The 25069-nt window shown below is 40.6% G+C and overlaps 1 protein-coding gene and 1 pseudogene across 1 annotated transcript in view; both read left to right on the forward strand.

Moving 5' to 3' along the window:
• The window catches only part of UNC13C (unc-13 homolog C), a 493476-nt gene that overhangs the window by 438214 nt on the left and 30193 nt on the right, over positions 1–25069 (forward strand). The gene's annotated exons all lie outside the window — the stretch shown is intronic.
• LOC105881428 (heat shock factor protein 1 pseudogene) lies at positions 15707–19471 on the forward strand (annotated as a pseudogene).

Raw genomic sequence — 25069 nt, forward strand, 5'->3', positions numbered from 1 at the left:
TTTATAGTTAATGACCACATGAATTAAGATATATGAGATGAAATGCTTTTATCTGATTATCTATCCTCTTTTTCACTTTTTATGAGTCTAGCCTTTGAGTCCCTGCTTACTTGAAGTTTTGTAAAATTTAAATCAGATCATTTTGATCATATTAATAACCTCTATCTTGCTGAAATGGAGTATAATATATTTTAATTTGAAATGGAAAGCAGGTAGCTACTAATTCCCATTTTGGAATCTATGAATATACTTCAGTACATTCATTATGTTACATTAATGTTATTTGGAGATTGGTCACTTTTATTTCTATTGGCCATTGTTATGATTTAAGTGCAAGAAATGTGTTATTTCTGACAATATCCAGAGTATAGGATGGAATGTTTGATTGCAAAATTTTGTATCTAAGCACACTTTTATTCTCAGGAGTAAAATGTGCAAATGTCTCAAATACAGTCAATTGGGGCCATATTACCTAATAAATGGGTTAATTATCTTCAGTTATGTTCTTCAAACTATAGACAAATGCTCAGAAATGGAAAAGAAACTCTCATCTGAAATGGTTCACTGCGGAAAGGGTCTCTTACGAGAAATGTAGGAGACTTTAGCATTAAAAATATTTAGTTGGCAAAAAAACTGCCATCAAAATAAAAATATGAGCTTTGGGGCCAAGAACCACAGCTGAAAATTCAAAGGGATAGCTACCTATGGGAGAAAATGCTGAGAAATGTCTTTATGTTATATGGGGTAGCAATCTTAAAAGCCACATGGCCATTTTCAACTTAATACTGATTTGAAAATATAGAAGCATTTCAAACCAGAAATCTGGAATCCTATCCCATAATTCTGTATCATTGTCTGTTTCTTGAGGATCATTGGACTAGCTAGAACTACTTTCTAAGACAAAAGGTTAGCATTTCTCTGGAGTCATAAGTAGAAAAATGGAGAATTTGTGAAGTTTGGCTCTTCAAACATTGCAGTTGATCTGATGACATTCACTTCAAGAAGCTGGATGAGGATCTTCAGTGCAGTCAAAAAGTTGTACACCGATAACTTTTAATAGGAGAGGTGATGGAGTATGGTTCTGAATTTGTTGACTCTTTCCCCAAAGTAGAAATGGCAAGTTTTGGATAAGTTTACAGTAATGCTAAGCAAACATCTATTATACACCAACCAAGTTGTCTACCTCTGTGCTATTCTTCCCAATAATCCTACAAGACCAGTAACATTATCCACATTTCTCAGATTAAGACACTGTGAGTAAAGATTTTACTCACAAGTAGATTAAGAAATTTGCTAAAGTAGTTAGCCATGGGGATTAGTGGCAGAGAAGATGCCTCTCCCCCTGCTTCATGCTCATTAAATCAGTGTATTATTATTACTTCCCATGGGCTTTCTTCCCAAGAAATCACATAAATTGTAATCACATAATTCAAATATAAGAACTATTATATCACACAATTTTCACAACTGTTATATCACATAATGCTTTCTTCTCCCTAGTTTTGAATAATTAGACATACTTCCTCCCTTTTACTCTACATTGTATCTTGATGATCTTGAAGCTGATGTTTGTGTTTTCACGTCAGCACCAACTCCCACCCCCAAACGTCTAACTTCTTCCTTTGCTTCTCAATTTCTTCTCATTCAGTAGCCAGGATACCTTTCTGAATATTAATTGGAGGGATTTAGATTATAAAAATCCAATTTGGAAGAAAATGCATCCTACTTTCAGGAATCCCTTTGTGGTATATAGCCTGATTTCATTCCTCTGGAGTCTACCTACTACGTTTGTTTGCATATAGGAGATTGCTGCTTTGGTCCTCCCCATCCTATTCTTCATACTGTCCTACATTGGAAGTATTCACTTTGTAACACTCCCCTAGCACAGGGAGTCTATCATGGTTGCTAATTGATATTTCTCTCCTCTCATGATGTAAGCCCCGGGAGGACAGGCACTTGGCTTATCCATCCTTGGAATCTAAGTGCTTAGCACAGTGTTGGGTACAAAGGTGTTTATTTAGTGAGTTTTAGAACAAATGATGCTATTAAATTAGATGGAGGAAATTTAAAATTGTGTGATATAACAGTTCTTATATTTGAATTTATGTGATTACAAACCCCTTATTGAAAGCAATTATATTCAGGACCCTGTGCTACATGGTGGAGCATTCAAACCATGTATATGTATGAATGTGTGTGTATCTTCGGGGAGGGGGAGCTTAAAATTTTATGGCTGATGCTATCTGTTAATTATCATACAAGGTAGAAGATACTAAGTGCCAGTGTAGAACTATAAAGGAGTATATAAACTTAGATGGAGACGGTGGCTCACGCCTGTAATCCTAGCACTCTGGGAGGCTGAGGTGAGCAGATTGCTCGAGGTCAGGAGTTCGAAACCAGCCTGAGCAAGAGCGAGACCCTGTCTCTACTATAAATAGAAAGAAATTAATTGGCCAACTAATATATATGGAAAAACTTAGCCGGGCATGGTGGCGCATGCCTGTAGTCCCAGCTACTCGGGAGGCTGAGGCAGGAGAATCGCTTGAGCCCAGAAGTTTGAGGTTGCTGTGAGCGAGGCTGATGCCACGGCACTCACTCTAGGCCTGGGCAACAAAGCGAGACTCTGTCTCAAAAAAAAAAAAAAAAAAAAAAACAGAAAGAAAGAAAAATAAATAAATAAATAAAAATAAAAAAAAAAAGTTAGATGGAGAGAATAAGATTATTTTTTGTCAAACTCTTGAAATCATGATATTTTATTCAATCTATTACATGAAACTCAAAGGTGACCAGGAAAAACTTAAGTATGCGTCTGTATGCAGTTTAGGTCACTGAAAGATTCATTTATCCTTTCACTTGACTCATTTGTGGAAGCATTTACCATGTGCCCAGGCTTTGTGCTAGGCAAACTGACAAAAGGCTGTACTGAGTATCTTTCATCTGCCCTTTCTAATATACCCTACTCTCTCCCCAGGAGGCTGAGCTGTACTGATCACTATGGACACTCTTACTCTGTTTCCTATTTAGGTCACACAGTAGGGAGCCCCTCAGAAGATTCATGAGAAGACAGGCTCCCTCTGGGAATGGTCCCCTGGGGCTGCCTTTGTCCTCTGACTCTAAGGCTCTTAACATTGTCTCTTCTAGAGAACTCTCTCCTTCCAAGTTCCTGTACTACTTTCTCCCCTCATGCTTTATGAACTAGAAGGTGTTAGTAATTCCACTATCCCTTGCAGTTTCCGTAGATCTCCACCTAAACCTTTGTAAACAGTCTCTTTCCTAAACCATCCTAAAATTACTCTACTTTGAGTTTCCATCTGTTTGCTGTTTATTAATACCCTGACTGATAATGAAGACAAATGTTTATGGCTTTGCTAGGTTTCCTCCCATGTCAACTCTTTCATTTGGGTCAGAGATTAACATGTTCAAATAAGCAGGTCAGGCATCAGAATAATGCTCTTTGGAGTGAGGGAAAGCATTAAATTTTAATGAGGCAGTTGTCCAGAATGAACCAAAGAGCTTTCCACAGAAATGTTTCCATTATACACCACACAGGACATCAAAATCCCAGATCCCACTTTCTCATAGTGCAGTTTATCCTATCCAGCATGTTATCTTTTCTGGAAATCTGAAATCATATTGAGACAACTAGAATCACTGGTAAAATCATTTGTAAAATTTAAGAGTTCTCTCAACATAATAGTAGAATAAGCAGGTGTTTGTTGTATGTCATGCAATGGGAAAAGTACCATTTTTAGTGCATGAGTAGATTAAATATACATATTTTTAGCTCAGAACAAGTATACTGCCATTTTTTCTTTATTTTTTGCCATAAATACTTGAAAGAATAATTTTCTAACACTGCCTATATTAAATCTACAACTCTATATGCATGTGTGTGTTTGTGTGATGCATTTTGTCATTTCTCAATTGGATGATAGTCATATCACATTCCAAGGTTATGCTAAATATTAGTAGTATCAGAATTTCTATTTTAACTTAACATGTTCCTTGTTACTTGCTTCTCAAAGGCTAGGACTGCTTTAAATAATTGTGAAAGTGAATGTGTATATATTTTTTCAAGACAAAAACACTGTACATATAAAGATCTAACTAATAACACTCACACTTGCAGTGTACTACCATTTATAAGTGCTTCACATAATTTTTTCTCGTGTAATCCTCAGAACAACCCTGCAAAGTCAAACAGAGATCTTCAGATTATTGGTCTAATATTCCACATTGCTTCTGGATGCCCTTTTGAGACAATTGTCTCACCCAAGAGCAATGGATGCCATTGAAGTGATTTGGGCAAGAGTACAGTGTAGGAAATAGACTGAAGGCAGACAGGACACAGCAGGCAGACAAGCTGGAGTCTCTAGCAAAAATCCAGGTGAGAGATGGTGTGGGGCTTGGGTGACAGCAATAGCAATGGAAAGATATGGGCAGACTCAAGATGTAGTTCAGCAGTAGAATAGGCGAGTGTTAATGAAGTAAATCTTGCCAAATTAATAAAGATTAGGATATAAAATTTCTTCTACAGAATTCCAAAATAAAGCAACAGCTACTTCTGTGTGGTTAAATTATAGTGGATTTTTTTTTCTGCCTGCTTATAAGTTCCTATACTTTCAAATTATCCCAATATATCTTGGTATTTCTTTCTGAATCACAATTTTCCTTTGAAAAAGAAACATAAAGAGCCTACTTTCCTATGCAAAGTAAAGTAATCAATTACCAGGGTGTAATTAATTTAAAGTGGTAGATTTTGAAGTCTTCCAGGGCCTTGGATTTAAATCTGTGAGCTGAAATAAAACAGCCCAATTAAAGTTTCTCTTTGGGAGTCAAAAGACTTCAAAACTGCTCCGTGGGTAGAACAATTGTCTGGAGTGGGAGCCACATATTATATCTATACACATATCTATATGTGTATATGTTATATCTATATGTGTATATCTATATATACACATATAGATATATGTGTATATGTGTATATCTATCTATATATATCTATATATACACATATAGATATATGTCTATATGTGTATATCTATCTATACATATATAGATATAACATATGTATATTTAATAACGTCTAAGCTTTATTCTTGAAAAAATTTACCAGTTATTACATAATGCACTGATGATTAAATGCTGAGTTAATGAGAAAGCAGCTGTTTTCAAAATTCTGTAATACTTTCTTGTTACGGGTAACTGTAATACTCTTCACTATGTTAATTTTTTAGGTCTGATTAGAAAGTAAAACAGATGTTGGAATCAGTTGTTTGGGACTCTTATAAAAATGCTGACATATCAGAAAAACATTCTTCAAATCACTGAGTCAAGAGAGCAAAATGTAATACAATTTCTCTGCACCCACTGAACCATCATGCCTGTTTTTGCTCCCTGAGAACAGGTTTCGGAATCAATGGGGTTATTAGAATTGAAAACTTCAGATCGTTGCCTCCCAACCTGCATATGCCCTTCACAGCTGATTTTCTAGAGAAGACGTGGGGTTTCTCCTTCAGTTATCCTTTGGCACTAGGAGTTAAGCTGTGTTTAGTTTATCTTAGAAAAGGGGAATATGAACTGTGTTAAGTGGTATGTAAATAGTAAACTTTAATCTTTAAAGGTTGAGAGGCAAGTTTGTATAAACCTCTGGCATAAAGGGAGGAGAGGCGATAAATGGGTGTGTTGTTTAAAACAGGTGAATGGGGAAGCCATGTGGGCACGGCCCAAGCATCTGTTCTATCTCTGCCTGGTGATAAGACCTTGGGATAAGTCACTTAGTCTCCCTAAAGTTCCATTTTCCCATCTGCGAAATGGGAATAATAGCACAATAATTCCTACTCTGTTGGGCTGCTGGGAGGACAAGTGTGAAGCACTTTGCACACTGCAATCTCTCAACACACGTTTGCTCTTATTGCATAATTACTATTACTAAATACACTCTTTCTAAAAAGCGCTCTTCTTCTACAAAACAGTAAAAAAGAGGGACCCCCTCAGGATTCAGCTCTCAAAGCCAGGAAGCCAGTAACAGCGTGCTCCCCTGTGAGGGGTACCTCCTCATCCCCGAGGGCAGGGGTCCTCAAACTTCTTAAACAGGGGGCCAGTTCACTGTCCCTCAGACCGCTGGAGGCCATTGGAGAGTGTGGTGCACAATCCACACATGCGCACTGTGGGCCCGGGACAAGTCGGCTGCTAAGCAGGACAGGCAGCGGCAGCAAAAACACATGTCGCCCAGGGGCTGTAGGTTAAGGACACCTGCCCAAGAGGTTCTCAGAGTAACTGAGAAACCCGTGACACCTGACTGAGTCACACCTGCAGTTTCTACGAACCCCTTCTCTATACACTCCACACAGTTGTCAAATAATCGTATATGTATTGAACCCCTGCTGTGTACGAAACGCTCTATGGGGTGTGAGACCCCAGGGAAAAATTCTCTCCTCCGTGGAGCTTATGATGGAGCTAAAACAACTATCTGAAGAGAAAAAAAAAAAAAGAATCATACTAGGTAGCTTTTGCTAGATGCCAGGTGAATCTACAGGTCAAGTGATAAAGTCTTTCAGGGGAAGGAGAGGTTACTGTGGGCAGGAGGACTGAAAGGCTTCAGGGACAAGGTGTGGCTCAAAGTGGGCTTCCAAGGATGCACTGGGGGTCAAGTAAGGCGAGAAGAGGGAGGCATGTCAGCAGGAACGGAGGTCACTTTGGCAAGAAGGCCCATAAGGGTGGAGTAGAGAAGCGCTCTGGAGATGAGGTCCCAGAAACAGCAGCCTGGGGTCACCTGGTGCATCGTTCTTATTGGGCTAACATGACAAAATACCACGGACTGGGTGGCTTAAAAACAGAAATATGTTTTCTCAGAGTTTTGAAGGCTAGGAAGTCCAAGGTCGATATGCTGGCCGATTTGGTTTCTGGTAAGATCTCTCTTCCTGGCTTGCAGACACCTTCCTTCTTGCTGCATCCTCACAAGGCTAAGAGGGAGAGATCGCAAGCTCTCTGTATCTCTTCTTGTGAGGACACTAATTCTATCAGGCCAGGGCCCACCCTGTGATGTCACTTAACCTTAATTACTTCCCTAGAGGCTCTCTCTCCACACACAGCCACACTGGGGGATAAGGCTTCAACATGTGAATTGGGGGCAACACAACCTTCTGTCCACAACAACTGGGCACTTTTTAGAGATGCAAAATCTTGAGCCTGACCCCAAAACTGCTGACTCAGAAACTCTAAGAATGGGGCTCACAATTCTGTATTTTAATCAGCCTTCTGAGTGCATGAGTTTGACAACCACCAGAGTCCGTAGCAGGGGGAATAGAGGCAGGTGAAAGAAATAGACTATCATGAGAACTTGGAGTGTCAGGCTCAGGAAGGTGGAGATTGGTCTTAGTCAGTGGGAGGCCCAGAAGGAGAGGAGGTCAAACAGGTTCATGTAGAGGACTCATTATGTCATCTGTTTTTGAAAAGGGAGGAGGGGAAGGAAGGAGGACATTTAGATAAGTTTTGCAGTTTGAGTAGTAACAGCAGAATGGACTAGAAGGGACAACTATGGGAAATACCATGAAGGAAAGAAAGATCTACAAGTCATTACAAGGTAAAGCAAGCAAAGGAGAAATAATGGTCAACTTAGGTAATTTATAGATTTGTACATCCTACCACTGACCAAACTGTAGTTGCTTAGGTGGGGAGCTGTTTTGAGGCACATTATAAACTCAGTTTTATTTCTTTCTGTCATTGTTAATAGCATGGTATTTAGGTGACTGTGTCCACTGAGCAAATGAGGGCTATAGTTACACACAGTGAGGGAGGATGAGCAAAGTCACTGAGTAAGGAAAAGAGGGGACAGGAAACAGTGAAGATGGGGGCAGGCTATTTAAACACTTTGCTGGCTGATGCCTCAAAAGGTCTCTTACTGAGTCCGAGCGCTGCCACTGTCGAAGGGACATGTTTGCAACTCGTTGTGAGTCCTCTGGGTAAATCTCTGTGCCTGTGAATTACAGTGGCCACTACTATTAGCCTGACCCATTGTTAAACAGGGTAATGGCCTTCAGTACCACCTAAAAGACTTAAAGATATTAGCCATTTATACGTACCTAAGTAATGTGTTATCTCATTTAGGGTTTCTGTAACAGTAAACTGGTGGTTCTCTAACAATAGTGCACCTCAAAAATCCCATGCAGGGTGTGTCGGAATACAGATTGCTGTACCCCACCCTTAGAGTTTCCGATTCAGTAGGTTTGGGTGGGGTGTGAGCATTTGCATTTATAACAAGTCCCGGGTGCTTTCTGATGCTGCTGGTTCCAGAACCACAGATTGAGAACAATTGTTAAACTTTACACTGAGCCATGCCTATGAGGACCACGTGTAGATAATTTGGGATAACTTGGCTGAAAACTATAATCATGGGCAGATTTTTTTTAGCAGAGTGTTTACAGACTGAAACCTCTAGATAAAAGGAGCAATGGGAATCATAACAGGAAAATATGGAGTCTGTTTAAAAAAATGTTATTTTCTAAATAAAAGCATGTGTTTTATAGCCTCAAAAGACGATCCTTGTGTAGACAGCACTAAAAACAAACAATAAAAAGTGAAACTACGATAAAGGAAGGCCTTTGTGAAAGAGAAACAAGCACACTTTCATGCTTGCCGAAGATGAGGCTCAGGCCCACCTATTTTCCCCACTTTCTTCTCAGCTCTTAGCGTTCAAGTAAAATGACATTACCTTTTTACGAGTAACGTAAGAACCTAGAAACTTGACTCCTGCCTGTTCAGACTGAAGGAGTTATTTTCGATGATTTTCAGTTCTGTTTTTGTTCATGTACGATACTATATAAACAATTTAAGAGCTAGGTTTTGTGGGAATTTGCTAAATATAGTTGTTGCCTCAGCATCCATTTCTAGGCCTGACATAAGTTGTGTGAAACACAGTCTTACAAAGTCACCTTTGGTCTGGTTGAAACCTTTCCTCCCCATGCGTTCGTTTGTGATATTTGTTCCTCACCCCTAGTGGCCCAAGACACATTTCACAGCTACTGACCACGATAAAACCTAATGGTCAATGCCAGTCCTGTAAATGAGTTCCCCCTGCCCACGTGTTTTCTCTAAACTAATCAATCCAACCCCGCCCCAAAGCCCGAGGGACCATGGCCCTGGGCCTCCATAAAGCCCAGTCCCACAGGCCCTCCTTCTGTTCTCTTGCTCCTGCTACCTCCAGACGCTCTCCCGGTTTCCCGTCGGCGTGCCTAACCTCTCTGGGATCTGTAAGTCATAGATTTCTTCCATTTCACGCATTTTTGGTTTAATGTCCTCTTTGTACCTCACTGCACCGTACACTCCAGAAGCTAACTATCCTCAGTCCAGGCTTTCCTAGAGAGTGGCTGGCCTAAGGCCACTCTCCATGGAAAGATTCCAAGACCAAATTAGAAAGAAACCTAAAAACATAGATCACAACAGAAAGCTTTGTCGTTTACTTAAAATATATGTTTATTCTGTAAAACATGTTTATGGTAGGCTTAGAACCCACCAGACCCATTCTAGCTGTAAATTGCCTTGCTATCTTGTAGTAAGCAGTTATGCCCTGTTTCATTTTATTTTCCACTTGAAGTCATTTCATTCCCTTCACTTGTAAACACTTGGAAGTTTTCTTTAACTGAAAAGGTAAGGTAATTTGATAGTGCACTCCCCTTAGCAATCATAACCCCCAATGCAGAACAAATTAAACAGAGCAAAACTATAAACAGTATGTCCTACATCATTAAAGAAAGGAAAGAAAATGGTGCTGAAAAGCAGAAAAGCCACAATGAAGAATACAAGAATAGAAGGGTAGATAAATTGGAAAGAAAGTCAATTTTTCTTTTCTGTTGGTTTCAGCCAATTTGGGAATCAGCTGGTAAATGTTAGTCTGTATATATGGTGAGGTTTGTGAGTAGTAAGCAAAGATTATGGGGCAAATGTTCATTATACAAAACACAGCTGTGATGTTTTACTCCGTCCTGTCAGGGACCCTAAAGGGAAGAAGAAACATTTTCAGATGAAGACACTAGGCTTCAGGGTGAGATAGGGTTGATTAGGTGACTTATGACAGTCACGTAAGTAGTAAGTGGTGGAACTGAATTTAAATTCTTCCAACTATAAGCAGAGGGCATTTTCCAGTCATTGGCCTATAAACCAAAGAAATTGAATTTTTCCAAACATTTACAGTGGTACTATGGCCAGCTGAGTAAAACCAATTTGTTTTTTTGTTTTTATTCCTTATCAGCCTATCGTTGGTTAGCTGATATAAGCAGCAGAATTAAGATGTAATAATATCTAATAGACCCTCTAATTCAACAAATTTATTGCCTAATACTTGCCTGAGGACTGGGAAGTTTTGGAAATATAACTAAAAACAAAGTTTCCTCCTAACCTAAAACTCCTCCACAAAGATAGAAAAGTTTTATTGACCACAAATTAAATCAGAATGGGATGTGCATCACAAGAAATCTAAGGGATTGCAAAGACCAAAGAAATATCACCCTTTTATGTAGCCAAGATTGTATAACCCATTACATACATTTTCTTGAGGTAAACAATAACTTGTCCTCAAGAGAACTTGACACCATTTGTGACACACACAGTTCATCCTAAATGCCCATAGTAATTGGGACAACCCTCTATTTTAGATAATTGGCTTTATCTGAAGGAAAGATAAATTTCTCATATCTTTATAAAAGGGGGAAGGTAGTTTTACAACTTGGAATAAGACACCTGCTGAAGTCAGCCTCCTACCTTCCTTAAAGAAACCAAGAAATAGGGAAATAGGGATGCTTTCTTCCTTGCTGCATTTCTTTTTGTTTTTGTCTTTTGTTTTTGTTTTTGCTTTGTTTTTTTGAGACAGAGTCTCACTCTGTTGCTCTGGCTACAGTGCCGTGCCGTCAGCCTAGCTCACAGCAACCACAAAGTCCTGGGCTCAAGCGATCCTTCTGCCTCAGCCTCCTGAGAAACTGGGACTACAGGCATGCGCCACCATGCCCGGCTAATTTTTTCTATATATTTTTAGTTGGTCAATTTCTATTTTTAGTAGAGACGGGGTTTGGCTCTTGCTCAGGCTGGTTTTGAACTCCTGACCTTGAACGATCCTCCCGCCTCAGCCTGATGATACGATGATGTTAGTTTTACCAAATGAGAGCAGCCACTAAGTTCAAACATGGTCATGTTATAAAGCATTGTACAGGCAGGAGTACTGGGAAGTCCAGTCCTCAAAGAGCCAAGGGCAGTGGCAGTGTACCAGAGGATTGGTACACTAGTCCTGGAGATAACCTAACTCTGGGGACCCAACGTCCTCTGGTAGAAAAGAATGTCCAGGCCAGGGTTTCTGCACATGGAAGGGGTTTATCTTAGTTAGCGCATGGCTTGGGGTCCTCTGTTTATAAACCCCATAGATATATCTGGGGAAAGACATATGGAAGAGGAGGGAAGATCATTAGGCATAAAAATCACCTCTTAAGGCACTGCAGAAGGGGTGAGAAAGCCCCCACTGTGTGAAATAAAATAATTACAATAAAGTGGATTTTGATCTCTTCATGGACTGGTAACTTATGACACATACTAAGCATTTAAAATAGTTGAGGAAATTAGTGAATGTATTAACACATGGTGTCAGAGATCACAAATGGTTGCTAACATTAATGATTGTAGGTGTTAGAAAAGCAAATACATTATATAGAATTTTTATTGACTATATAAAAATAGTTTTGAGTCCAGCCAATAATACAAACCATTTTCCAAATATACCTACTTTTCATGAACCACAGTAACAACTTTTTAAAAATTGAGGCATTAGATGTATTCCAAGGATATAGACTGGGTCTTAATATTTTAAAGTGCTAATCACTGGAGCTATCTAGCAAAAGAACAGATGCCTTTTTAGATGATGTCTCCATGATAGAAAATAGTGAAACTAAGACTGGTTGAAATTTTCCAGGAATATCATAGAAAGCACTCCCACAATGAGTGGAAGATTTTAACTTTTAAACTCCTTTTTAATTCTAAAATTCTACACTATTACTTTGGGATTTTGGAAATTCAGGTTGGAAACCTCTCTGTGTACAAGGACAGTTTCATGCACTCCCCAGAAGCATGTCCAGGCATTGCACATATGATTTGAGTAGAGTTAAGGTCTGTTAAATCAGGCTGATGGAAATAGCACTGGGAAATGTTCATTAAAGTTTTTCTAAAAGAATTTAATTCATACTTAGTTTGAACACTGTTAAGTTGTAAGAATTGAGTCCATTTTTATTGATTTGATATCATTTTTAGTAAATACTTCAATTTATTTTTTTACTATTTTTAGAACAATCTGGCTGCTTCCATGTCAGATGATACTTTAAGCATAAAGATTCATCTCCTAATGTTGATGTAAAAACATTCATGCAGCATCTGTTATGTAGCAGGCTCTCAGTAAATGTTAGTTACATTGTATCAAGGCACAAATGCTCACATATTTGAAGTAAGAGTTTATTTTCCTTCAAAAATGATGGCAGGAGTATTTGTTCATTTCCATCCCCCCAGTGCCTGGTAACTCAACAAGTATTAAAAAAAAAATCAGTAATTGTGTTATTGTAAATAATACATAATAAATATAGGAAAATAATACTCTTGTCACCATCCCACTTTTTCCTACTTGACCTCTTATAATAATATCTTACATTAATAACAGATTGTAGTTTCTCAAATATCCATACTCAATATTTGATCACAAAAACACAAATACTGTCATTCCCTTCTTATCAATGGGAAAAACAGATTCAGAGAGGTTAACCCTTTGCACTCGGAGTGTGGATAATGTCAAGTGGATAATGAGAAAAAAGCAAGCAAGTGCAAAGAGTTAAGTAACCACATCGCTAGTGACTAGGATGCGAATCTCTGCTTCAGGATTCCACGTCAGAATAGTTTCTACTGAACTTGAGCATTTATGCCAGCTTCAGAAGTACAGATGAGATCAAGAAAGGAGTAAAGCCTGAACAATTTCCTCTGCACTTATGCCTTTCCCTTTTTTTTTTTTTATTTTTTGCTTTGACTTTGTATCTTCTATAAACCTGCAATGTAATCTACATCTCCTCAGTATCTCCTTGCAATCATTATCTTTTATGCTATTTGTAGATGAAAAGGTAAAAAACCTTTTCTTTTATTCCAGTAAGACTATCTAGGTTTTCAAAAGTAAGATTTTTTAATGATATTCAATCATTATGGATCTAGGGCACTGGAAGAACCTCAAGAGAGCAATTGCTCCTACAGCAGTAAAATGTTCAAATTACCCAAAGCACATTGTTATCCACACTGTCTTTAGGAATCACCTTTAAGTAGCCTACTTCAGTGTTTAGTCACTTGTACAGTGAAAAATTCGTCCTCACATCTAGACAGATTTTTCTCTGGGTACATGTTAAATCTATTTTACCTTATGGTTCTGTCCCCTATGCAAATGAAAGATATCTAGTCATTTTCTACTGTGTGTGTGTGTGTGTGTGTGTACATTATAGATATAGATATCCATCCAGATCCTTCTCATTCTTCCTCTCTTGCCTCTTTCCAACCATTGCAAATAAACTTGCATAGAACAATACATATCTATGCCACTTAAGTTATAGATATTGGAATGATTAACTTCTCTTGCTTTTAATATTAAGTGTTTTGATTATTTTTGTTTTTAAGGAAGAAATTTCCTAGCTATAACTTCACAGGCATATGATTATTTATTAACCCCTTCCACTAGGTGCATTGGAATAAAGAGAATAAAAGACACACTCCTACTCCAGAGTGGTTTATGATCTCACTCAGCAGGGCATATCCAGTGTGGAGAGTGAGAGGGTCATTTCAAGATAGCACATATTTGTGTGTGAGCACGGCAGACCCTAGACTGTTCTTAATTTCGTTATAGTGAAGCCTCTCTAAATCTCAAAGGATATTTACTCAGGGAACAGTGTAGAAAAGGGGAATCTAGGGAGGAATCTGAATGGAGGCATATGATTTAGGGAAGAGGGATTTTCTATGAATACACAATGATATCAACAAAGGCAGACGTAAGAATGAACAGCCCGTGTTCAGTGGGAGAGAAGGCCCGATGGGCTAGAACAGAAGGTCTAATCAGAGAACAAAGTGTGCTCAGGTAGATTAAATTATATTATAGGAGGCCTTTTAGATTCCTTTGTTCACATGATACTTTTGCATTGCTGAATGCTCAGTGATTATAACACATCAATACTGACTGTAATTAACTTTGGTGCCTTATTTTCCAGGTGTGTGTTTATAAAAATTTCTGAATTATGGAACATTACTCTCACCCAATCAGTATTTGCTGTGTAGGTTTCTTGTTGTTCTATACAAGGGAAGTATTTTTTTTTTCCTTTGAGGAAAAAATAAACCTCTTATACCTTTAGATAACTCCATAGATTGATTGATCATTGATTCATTAATGGGACTAATGTTAGCTGAGTGTTTGTCATGGACCAAGCACTATTCTAGATGTTGATGATACAGCATTGGATTCTTAAGCTCTCAGGTAATCTACAGTCTAATGAGATAAATTAGATGAGCATGAACTACTGCATTCTTTCTTACAATTTTTTTAGTACCAAAAAAACACTTGATATATCATGCAATGAGTACAAGTAAAATAAATCAAAAAAGCAACAAATATGTTTTTTATGGCCTGTATGCCAGGAACTCTGCTGGATGCTACACAGAATGCAGAGGGTAACACAGTCTATAAAATCAAGGTACAGATAAACTCCTGGGGCAATAGGCCACGAACGAGATTATTTAAAACCCAAGCCAGACCTATAGGAATATTGCAGGACAGGCCTAGACGAGGGAGGAAACACTTGATGGCAGGAATGGACTGAGAAGACACTGGTGGGGCACAGAGACCTCGCTTGGGTAGGAGTTGAATAGTCACCAGCACTAAGACAGCCCTAAGTGTGGGCAAAGCGGTATGGAAATTGCCGCCTTTGCATCCGCGTCCTGTATAGCCAGCTAATAAAAACTGACTGTCACTGCCTCTGTCAGCAGGAAAAACTGTCAAAGCTTTGGTGATCATAGAGTACAAGGCTTGGCCTGCTCCTTACCAGTGTGTCCTTTCACTTTGGGGGCAAAGTGGCCCAAGGGTCCAGACATCACCTTCCCTTCACCTTCCCTCTACCACAAAGGGGTTTTATCACTGCTGGATTTAGCAACAGGCAGAATGAAATGAAAATCATCACAGGGCCACCACCATTCACTTAAGACCCTGTTTCCCCTCCCAGTGGAGAAGTGGAAGCAGGGAAAGGGACGGAAATACGGTGTGGGTGAGAACTGCCTGGTCTCTACAATCTATGGCAGCGATTTCCAGTGTTCCCCACCCCTGCCCCTGTGGAGAAGAATGGGGCTGACTTGTGCTCTCTTATTTTGCTCTCCCTGCGATCACTGGCCAGCTCTCCAGTCCCCTGCTCCCACCCCCCCTTATTAGCCCCTTCATTGGGTTTTCCTGGCTTGCACTTTCCCCAGCTGTTGAAAAGAGATGAGCTCCCCCACTGCCCCACTAAGGACCAAGAAGCATTCAAAGAAAGCAAGTGGGTGGTTTCCATGGGGCTCTGCCCCTTGGAGTTGGAGGGGGTGATTTTATTTCGGGAACACCTTAATTGCCATAATAGCTCATGAAGTCTCACCACTCGGTGTAATAAATCCAATTGTTTGCAGTTCTATGAGAACGGTAGACTGGCGCGGCCCGGGTGGCAGGCGCGCGACTGCGTCGGCCCTGCCCTCTCTGGGCGCGTCTCTGCGGCCGCTTCTCCCCGCCTCGCCCGAGATGGACCCGGCCGAGGGCACCGGCGCGGCGGCGGCGGCGGGGCCCAGCAACGCCCCGGCCTTCCTGACCAAGCTGTGGGCTCTCGTGAGCGACCCGGGCACCGACGCGCTCATCTGCTGGAGCCCGAGCGGGACCAGCTTCCGCGTGTCCGACGAGGTCCGGTTCGCCAAGGAGGTGCTGCCCAGGTACTTCAAGCACTGCAACATGACCAGCTTCGTGCGGCAGCTCAACATGTACGGCTTCCACAAGGTGGCCCACGTTGAGCAGGGCGGCCCGGTCGCGCCCGAGAGGGCCGACGCCGAGTTCCAGCACCCTCATTTCCTGCGCGGCCAGGAGCAGCTCCTGGAGAGTATTAAGAGGAAAGTGGCCGGCGTGTCCAGCCCCAAGAGCGAGGGCATGAAGAGCCACCAGGACAGCGTCGCGAAGCTGCTGGGGGACGTGCAGCTGATGAAGGACAAGCAAGAGTCCCTGGACTCCAGGCTCCAGAACATGAAGCGCGAGAACGAGACCCTGTGGCGGGAGGTGACCGGCCTGCGGCAGAAGCACGCCCAGCAGCAGAAAGTCGTCAGCAAGCTCATTGAGTTCCTGAGGCTGTTGGTGCAGTCGAGCCGGATCCCAGGAGGGAAGAGGAAGATCCCCCTGCTGGTGAAGGACAGCAGCTCGGCACCTTCCGTGCCCGAGTACGGCCGCCAGAACTCCCTGGAGCGTGTCCACGGCTCGGGCCCCCACACGGCTCCATCCCCGGCCTGCAGCAGCTCCAGCCTCTGCCCCCCAAAAGTTGTTGCCAGCTCCGGACCCATGATCTCCTACATCGCTGAGCAGGCCCCCACCCGCCCCGTGGCCTCCCCAGGCGGGGGTGTAGACGGGAGTCCCTTGTCCCGCAGCCTCCTGGTGCGTGTCAACAAGGAGCTCTCCAGCCCGCCTTGGAGCCCCCTCGTGAAGGAGGCAAGTCCCAGAGCCCCGTCCTCTGCGGACACCCCCTTGTACCCGACCACCGTCATTGACTCTGTCTTGCGGGAGAGCGAGTCCACCCCTGCCTCGGCCAGAGCCCTCACAGATGCCAGGGGCCATTCCCCTTCACCCCTGCCCACCTCCACCCCTGAGAAGTGCCTCAGCGTAGCCTGCCTGGACAAGAACGAGCTCAGGGAACACTTAGATACCATGGACTCCCACCTGGCCAACGTGCAGACCATGCTGACCAGCCACGGCCTCAGCGTGGACACCAGCACCCTGCTGGACCTATTCAGCCCTTCAGTGATTGTCCCCGACATGGGCTGCCCTGACCTTGACAGCAGCCTGGCCAGTAGCCAGGAGCTCCTGTCTCCCCAGGGACCCCCCAGGCCTCTTGAAGCTGAGAACAGCAGCGCTGACTCAAAGAAGTAGCTGGTGCACTAAATGGTGCAGCCCTTGTTCCTGTTGGACCCCCGCCCTGTGGACGCTGGGAATGGAGACCTGCCAGTGCTCTTTGAGCTCGGAGAAGGCTCCTACTTCTCTGAGCAGGACGACTATGCAGATGACTCTACCATCTCCCTGCTGATGGGGTCCGAGCCTCCCAAAGCCAAGGACCCCACTGTGTCCTAGAGGCCCCAGGAGGGAGCCAGTCGGCTGTGGCTTGCCCAACCCCCACCTCCCAGTGCAGGGCTGGTCCTGGGGAGGCAGGGCAGGCTTGCAGCCCTGGGGCACCACGGTTCAAACACCATAACCCCAGTGTGGGCAGAAAGAGGGGCTTGGGGCTGGGCAGGGCCTGTGTCCAGGAGAGAGGGTCCCACGGGCCTGCCTCTCTGCCTTCTTCCCAGCCACACTTGGACTGACCCTGCAGGTTGTTCATTGTCAGAATTGTATTTTCGATTTTTTTTGTTTTGTTTTGTTTTTTACACGAGAGCCCTTGCTCCTTCCATAGAGATAGACAGATATATACACACAGGTGGACAGATGGACGAGACAAGCAGAAATCTATAAACATAGGCTCTACACTGAAAACAAACAAAAAAACCATACTTTCACTGTGCTGAAAGTGACATAGGATTAGAATAAGTTACAAGTAGAAAGAGAATCCTCACACATACCTGTGCCCCCCCCACAATCTTCCATATTTCCACAGAAGTGACACACAGAAATTGCCTTCAAGAGGTCATCCCAGTTCTAGCATCAAGGAGGTAGAATATTTGCATGTTTTTATTGTGAGATGATTTTTATCAATAGATCATATGTTTTTAAGTACTTTACCTTTTGTAGGAAAAAAACCAGCTGACCAGCCACTAAATTTAGACCAGACTCTAAATTTAGAGTCTTTTAATATTTTTATTTTAGATCTTAGGTTTATCTTTTTTAAAAACCTTGGTTGTAAAATACAGCACAGAACCTGAGAGCCACACAAAACAAATGTAAGGAGCACCAAGGTCAACGAAGGACTTTGCCAGCCACCCTAGACGTTCCTCCAGGTGTCCCATCCTGGTCACGACCTCCACCCTCCCTCCGACAGTAATTACTATCCTGACTTTCAGTGTGAGCCCTTCTTTGCATATGTTAGTTTTTAATACCCATGAGTGGATCCTTAGACACTATCGTTTTCTCTTGCTCATTCTTAATTTGATGTCTTTTAAGTCCCTTTAACTTACACATTCCTCCTCCATCTCTTTCTCTTCTTTACAATTTATCTTTTGAAGAACATGAATTGCTTCCTTACAGAGTCAACTGCCTAGATTTTCCTGAGCAACAGCAGAGATAGCGTGTGAGTCAGCGTGTCCTTCTGTGTTCCTGCACGTTGGCCACTGGGTCCACAGGCTTTGGACTGGAGTCCCATCCCTGGGGCAGGAATTGGTGTGGCATCAGTGGGGAGTTTACTAGGGCTCGGGTGCTCCTGTCCCTTTAGTTCTGGATCTGTGCCTGTGCTTTTCCACATAGACACCAACTGCACCAGGACCTCGTGGCTGTCGGTGGAGCCTCCTGCATTCTTAAATTTAGGGATTTAAAAGGCCACCTTGACTCCCGTTTCATAATAAATGTTTTCTGTGGGTGTTGGGCTTGACTAAGTAGCCATTCTGAATGTCTTTGTGTGGATTTAGGAAGATCCAAAATATAAGCTCTACCACATCTCAGCCACCTTCCCAGATATTCTCTTAAGTATGACTCTTTTATAAAATGATTAAATGCATCTTTGAAAGAATGGATTCTTGAATTTTTGATGAGAAAAATACTTGATATTCAGAAAATCACTTCCCTTGAAGCTTTTGAGGAACACATTTATTCTGTATATTGAGAGATGTTTATCTGGTGGTTTGTCATTCCACAATTTGCTGCCAGAACCTTGAGTGTAGCACTACATTCATTCTTAGATACAGAAAAATCGCTTCTGTTGCTAATGTTGCAGTGCAGATCTATAACCGTGCCCACCTCCAAACCCATTCACGTATGGACGGTAAAAATATGAAGAATTTCTGACGAGCTAGATAGACCTTCTTGAACGTGCACTCCTGAGCACAGATCTTTTCTACTTTCTGGAAAGCCTTTCCACTGTCTTTATTAACAAAATCAAAACGTTCTTTCCCACTTATTCATAGATCCTTTGTCCTCTGGCCACAGACCCTTGTCCCCAGGTTTCCAGGCCTTTGATCTGTATCTGATGCTTCAACCTTGAGATTGTTTATCTGAGACCTAAACCCCTGCCTATCTCTTTATGGAGTCTGCCCTTTCTTAATCCTACACTGGATTGGTTGCCCGCCCCCCCCCCCACACACACACACCCACCTGCGTCATCCATGTCCTGGAATCATATATGTCCCATTGTATATAAGGTGGCTTGCTTTTTTTCAATAACATCTTCACATGTCTAAAAATTTCTGAAAGTATGAATTAAAGTATACATAATTTCCCACCATATAGATGAGCTAAAATGTACTTACCTGTGTCTAACACCTGTAGGTTTTTGACTATTTTTCAATTAAGAAAAACAACTAAAAGTTTGAAATTGCGTTTGTGCATAAGCCAGACAAAAGTTGCAGTTTCAACACCTCTGAGTTTAGGTCCATATTTTCTTATAAGCACTTTATATAAGACCCTCAAGGGGTTTATTTTCCTGGAGGACTTTGTAATTCCCCAGAAGAAGCTCCAGTGCTAAATACTGATTGCAGAAAATAAGAGGCCACTCCTGTGAGGTCAGACTCTCCTCATACCTAAAGTTGGCAATTCCTCCTAAGACCACACTATTTCTGGCAGGATAATATTTCCACTTCAACACCTTCCAGTGCCAGCACAGGGCAGTACCATACATGCGATGTCCTGGAGGCCTTTAAATTGTTAAGATGTTTCTCTGAGAGGCCAGTGGAAGAGGAATGCCACTATAATAGAATGAGAAAAATCAAACAATGGAGTCTCCCCTCCATGCTTTAAAAAAAAAAAAAAAAAAAAAAGAGGCTAAAACCTGATGCATGATCTGGACCCAGGCCTGCCTAATCAAACCCAACTTTGTTCTCTACATTGAATGAGTAACTTCCTCATCCCCAAAGAGTGCTGCATCAGCAGGGGAACCTGTTAAGGTGGTGGTCTCAGCTGGGGGTCAGGATTCACAGTGCATGAAGAGAAGAGTATTTGTTCTGTGCATTTCTGAGGGAAGAACTAGGACTCCCTGGGCAGTGAAGTCAGGGGGAGGGAGAAGTGATCAGTGGCAGGTTCACAAACAGGTAAACAAATGGTGGCCCCAGGGGAGGGTCAAACAGTAAGCCACCAATTTGTCAGCATATCCATTCCTAGCCTAGATCAGACAGCTGAGATCCAAGAGGGGGTCGGTATGAGGAAGTTGACTGCTTTCCCCGTGCAGTGTCAGGTCAGTGAAATTGGTCTTAAGCCTATCCCAGCACTCTGAGCCACTTCCCCGTGTCAATAAAGTGCTGCTCCTGTGTGCTCCCAAAGCCCCTGGCTTTCCTAGCATAATATTGACCCCACTGGATTTTAATTGCATGTCTACTTCTCTACCCCTCCAAGAGCCTAGGAGCTCTTAAAAATATTCTTGTGTCTTGGGAACCCCTATACCTGTAGTTTCCAACTTTGGCTGCATGTGAAAACCATCTGTACAACTTAAAAAAATAAATGTAGATACTGGAGTTCCACCCCTAGAATTCTCATATAATTATCCTGGGGCCCACGTTTGTTTTGAAGTTCAAGTCTTTCTAGTACATGACAAGAGTCAAGCATAGCTATCCTAAATAAGTTTTAGTGCCTGAGATGTAAGTGCCCAGTCTAAATGTTCAATGGATGATGAATGAATCGGTCCTGGATTCAGTAAGCCAGGATGTAGCTAGAACAGAGCAGGAACTGGTCACACCTATTTTACTCTATCATTTAAATGCTTTGCTAGTAGCATGTTCTTCCTCTTATTAATAGGCAAAATTCATGAACATTTCTTCTCAGCATAAGTATTATCCATGGACACTGGACTAGTACTGCCTGCAACTATTAATGTCTTTGCAAACAAAATGAACTAGGGCTGGTTGTCATGCCCTGGGCAAAGCGTTGTCTGCCTCTGCCGCCTTTGGGAAGCCAAACCATCTATGTGTGAAACTATTACATGGCATTGCTGGCTACTTGTTTCCCATTCCTTGTGAGAAGGGCTTTGTAAAATAAATGTCTTTGGCTAGTTGTTCGTTATCATAGTAAAGTACAAAAGAGAAGCACATTTATTAAACAAATTTCATGGTTACTTGGCATTGTAGCAGAAATCATCAAGGTTGTCTTTGACTCTAGATTACCTTTCTCTGGTGTAGTTAGTCAACATCTTTTCAACACAGATTTGAGCAAGGCCATAGGACTTGTAAATTTATTCAGAGTGACTGAAAAAATGATATGGCAAACTTCATAAAGTTTTGCAAGAGTTACACAAGACAAATTTCTAATTTGAAGGAATCAAATCAATGTATTCATAGATATTTTCCCTTAAAACATAATATATTTAAGTTTACTATAAACATGAAATGGTTTTGTAAGACATTAAATACATCATCTTACTCAAATCAAAACAAAAGAACACAAAGAAATTAACATTTATAAGCACCTAATATGTGTTCGACTATGACATCAACCAGTGCCACCTCATGGTTTTTTGAGTGGATTGTGATGATTTCAGTTCCACAGTTAAAGAAACTGACCCTAAGGGACAATGACCACAGATAGTCAATAGTAGAGGCAGACTTCAAACCCAAATCTTCAGATCACAAAAAGATCAGATCATTTATCTTCTTCAGATCATTTATCTTCTAGTAAATTTATATTTATGTATATATCTACTTCTCTGGAGGTATGAAATGCACTCATTTCAAGTTTTTGTTTATTTTTATAATATCTAGCAAAGTGATAGATTTAATATATCAATAAACAGATGATGAAATGATTATTTTTAGATTATTGTTTAGATATTCCAAATTCCAAAGTCTTAGTACTGTATAATGATCAATATGATGTATGTATAATGATCATGTATAATGATCAATAAACAAACAAAAAAGACTAATAGAAAACAGAGGGAAAAAAAGGAACCACTGAGGTTTTCTTGCCTTATGTTCTCTATGTTCACTGTATCTGCTGGGAAATGGAACCATTATCTGTTCTCTCTATCTCTTCTGACAAAATGTTACTCATTCTTATTTTGGTGTCCTTGCTGAATTATGTTAGATTCAACCAGTTCCTGACAAAAAGGTCAGAGCAGTAAATTACCAAACCCTGTTGCCTTTTCTGTAGGAGAGTTAATTTGCATATGCCTATCTCCTGCCAAATAGCTGCTTCAAAGTGATGGTGAGAGTTACATTTTAATTTTACTATTTCAACATTAACTTCTAATTCTGATATTTCCAGGGTTTGAGGTGGTGTTTTTTTTTTTTTTGCTTGTTTTGTTGTTGTTGTTGTTGTTGTTGTTTTTTGCTTGCAACAAAGTCTTTGATATTACATGAGGCTATATACGTTCTGATCCTTGGACCAACGGCTGATAATGGTGGTCATCTCTTAGATCTGATTGCATTGTTATCTGTAACAGCTGATTTTATTTTTTTAAATACGGATTTTTATTGCTGCTGCTTGAGTATTCTGCTAGGTGAGCATTCTCGATTGATTACTGGAAGGAAGTCAGTTCTGTCTTCTGCTGTCACCCAGGTACCTATTATCAAATCACTATGGACACCGTTCCATCTTCCCATCGATGTACATTACCAGTTTTCCTGTCGACACCGTTGAATTACTCACACACTGCATTCAGCAATTTGTTCATGATATCTGCTGGGCAGGGTAGATAACATCCTGGTCAAAATGACTGAGCCCCATCAGCGAAGTGTGTATTCTCCAGACAGGAAGGTTTTAAGTCAGTGAAATGAACTTGTCATTTATATTTTCTTGCTCTAATTTTCTAGCTCTTTATTGTATAATTAAACATTTTAATTAACAAGTGGTAGATGTTCATTGAAAACAACTCAGATATATGAATGTATATGATGGAAAAGCTAATACTCAGCCAACTCCATGTCTGCATTTTTATGTTTGTTCTCCCAGACTTCCAATCATACACGTACAAAACTTACAATCTTTACTTCCCCACAAAATTGAGTAATGTGTATATACTGTTATGTTGTTTGATTTTTTAAAACACGTCTCTTCATTTCTTACATGCTATAGATTTCCTTTACTCAATATGGATTCATAGTATTTCATAAGATACATGATTATACTCACTATTTTACTACTTATAAACATAAGTTGTCTCTAATTTTTTAACCGTTATGAAAATGTTAATCATAAGTCTTTGTGTATTTGTGCAAATACTTCTGTAAGAAGTTTATAGAAAAGAAATTGCTTATAAAAGGGGATGAATAGTTTGCCATTTTAACAAACAACTGCCACAATGATAATAGTTAATATTTATGAAGGACTTTACATATGCCAGGTATTTTTATAAGTTCTTTACAGATGATAACTAATTTAATCTTTACAACGATCGAATGAGGCAGGTACTATTATCATTCCTATTTACAGATGAGGAATTAAAGCACAGAGATTGAGTAACTTGCCCAAGGTTGTGGTGGGCCATGGATTAAATCTCAGGCAGTGTGGCTCAGAGATCTCTTACTTTCTACACACACTGCCTCATGATTATAATACATCTCCAAAAATTGTATTTCAGTTAACATTTTTTTGTTTTTGTACCAATCATCCCACCAATTGGCCAATAGTAAATACTATTAAAACAGTTAAAGTATACTTTTTACAATTCAACACTGAAATTATTTTAATCTTGGTATAATTTCATAATGTGATAGATTTGATTTGTAGGAATATACAACAAGGTGAAATATTAAGTGCCAAAATGGGTGGTTGGATAAGAACCAGAATAGTAGTGAATAATGTCGTTTGGAATTTCTGGGAAAGCCATGGAGAGAGACCACAGCTTGGAGGTGGCTTAGTGTGTTTGAATATGTGAAAGGAAAGTTTGTGAAAAGGGAGTGTTGAGTGTGGTAAGAAATAAATTTAGTTATAATTGAGGGGAGGGGGTAATTTCTAAAGCCTAGAATTAAGAAACCTGGAATTTCTTTTCAAATCAGCAGGGTCCCTTGGTTTTAGGTGGAGAAAAGTTAACAGGATCTAGAAGCAAAGCACACATCTTTACAAAAAAAAAATGGAGAAGGATGGAATTTGTATTTTAGGAAACTTAGTTTTGCTGTGTTGTTAGAATAGAACTGAAGTGTAGCTGAAAGCAAAGTCACCTCTTAGAAGGTGACATAGATATCTAGATGAAATGATATGGGCCTAAATTAAATAAGTATAATATAGAAGTAGAGATTGAATCAAGCTGTGTAAAAAAAAAAAAAAAAAAAAAAATCTATTAAAAAGACTTAGTTATTAGTTAGGTCCAGCAAATAGAAACAGAATATAAAAACCATGGGGTTTCCAGTGACCTGTGCTTGGATAGTAGCAAGAATAGTATTATCAAAATTGGAAATGGAAGTTGAGAACAAGAAATATTTTGAGAACATGAAAAGTGAACTTTTAGATTTGATGAGGTTAATAAGCTTAAAGGAAGACATCAAACAAGAATATGCATTAGACAATATAACACAATTGAAAGATCAGGTTGAGACTAGAAATATAGATTTTAAAAAGTTGATAAAATGAAAGTTGCAACTATTAAAAAGAATGTATAGAGAAAGGAGAGTAGGGAGCCAACTGAAATTGGTGGATGTTACATATCAAAAAGCTAAAAGAAAAAAATGGAGGCTACCAAGA

Source organism: Microcebus murinus, chromosome 6 (assembly GCF_040939455.1).
Source record: "Microcebus murinus isolate Inina chromosome 6, M.murinus_Inina_mat1.0, whole genome shotgun sequence".
Classification (NCBI taxonomy): Eukaryota; Metazoa; Chordata; class Mammalia; order Primates; family Cheirogaleidae; genus Microcebus; species Microcebus murinus.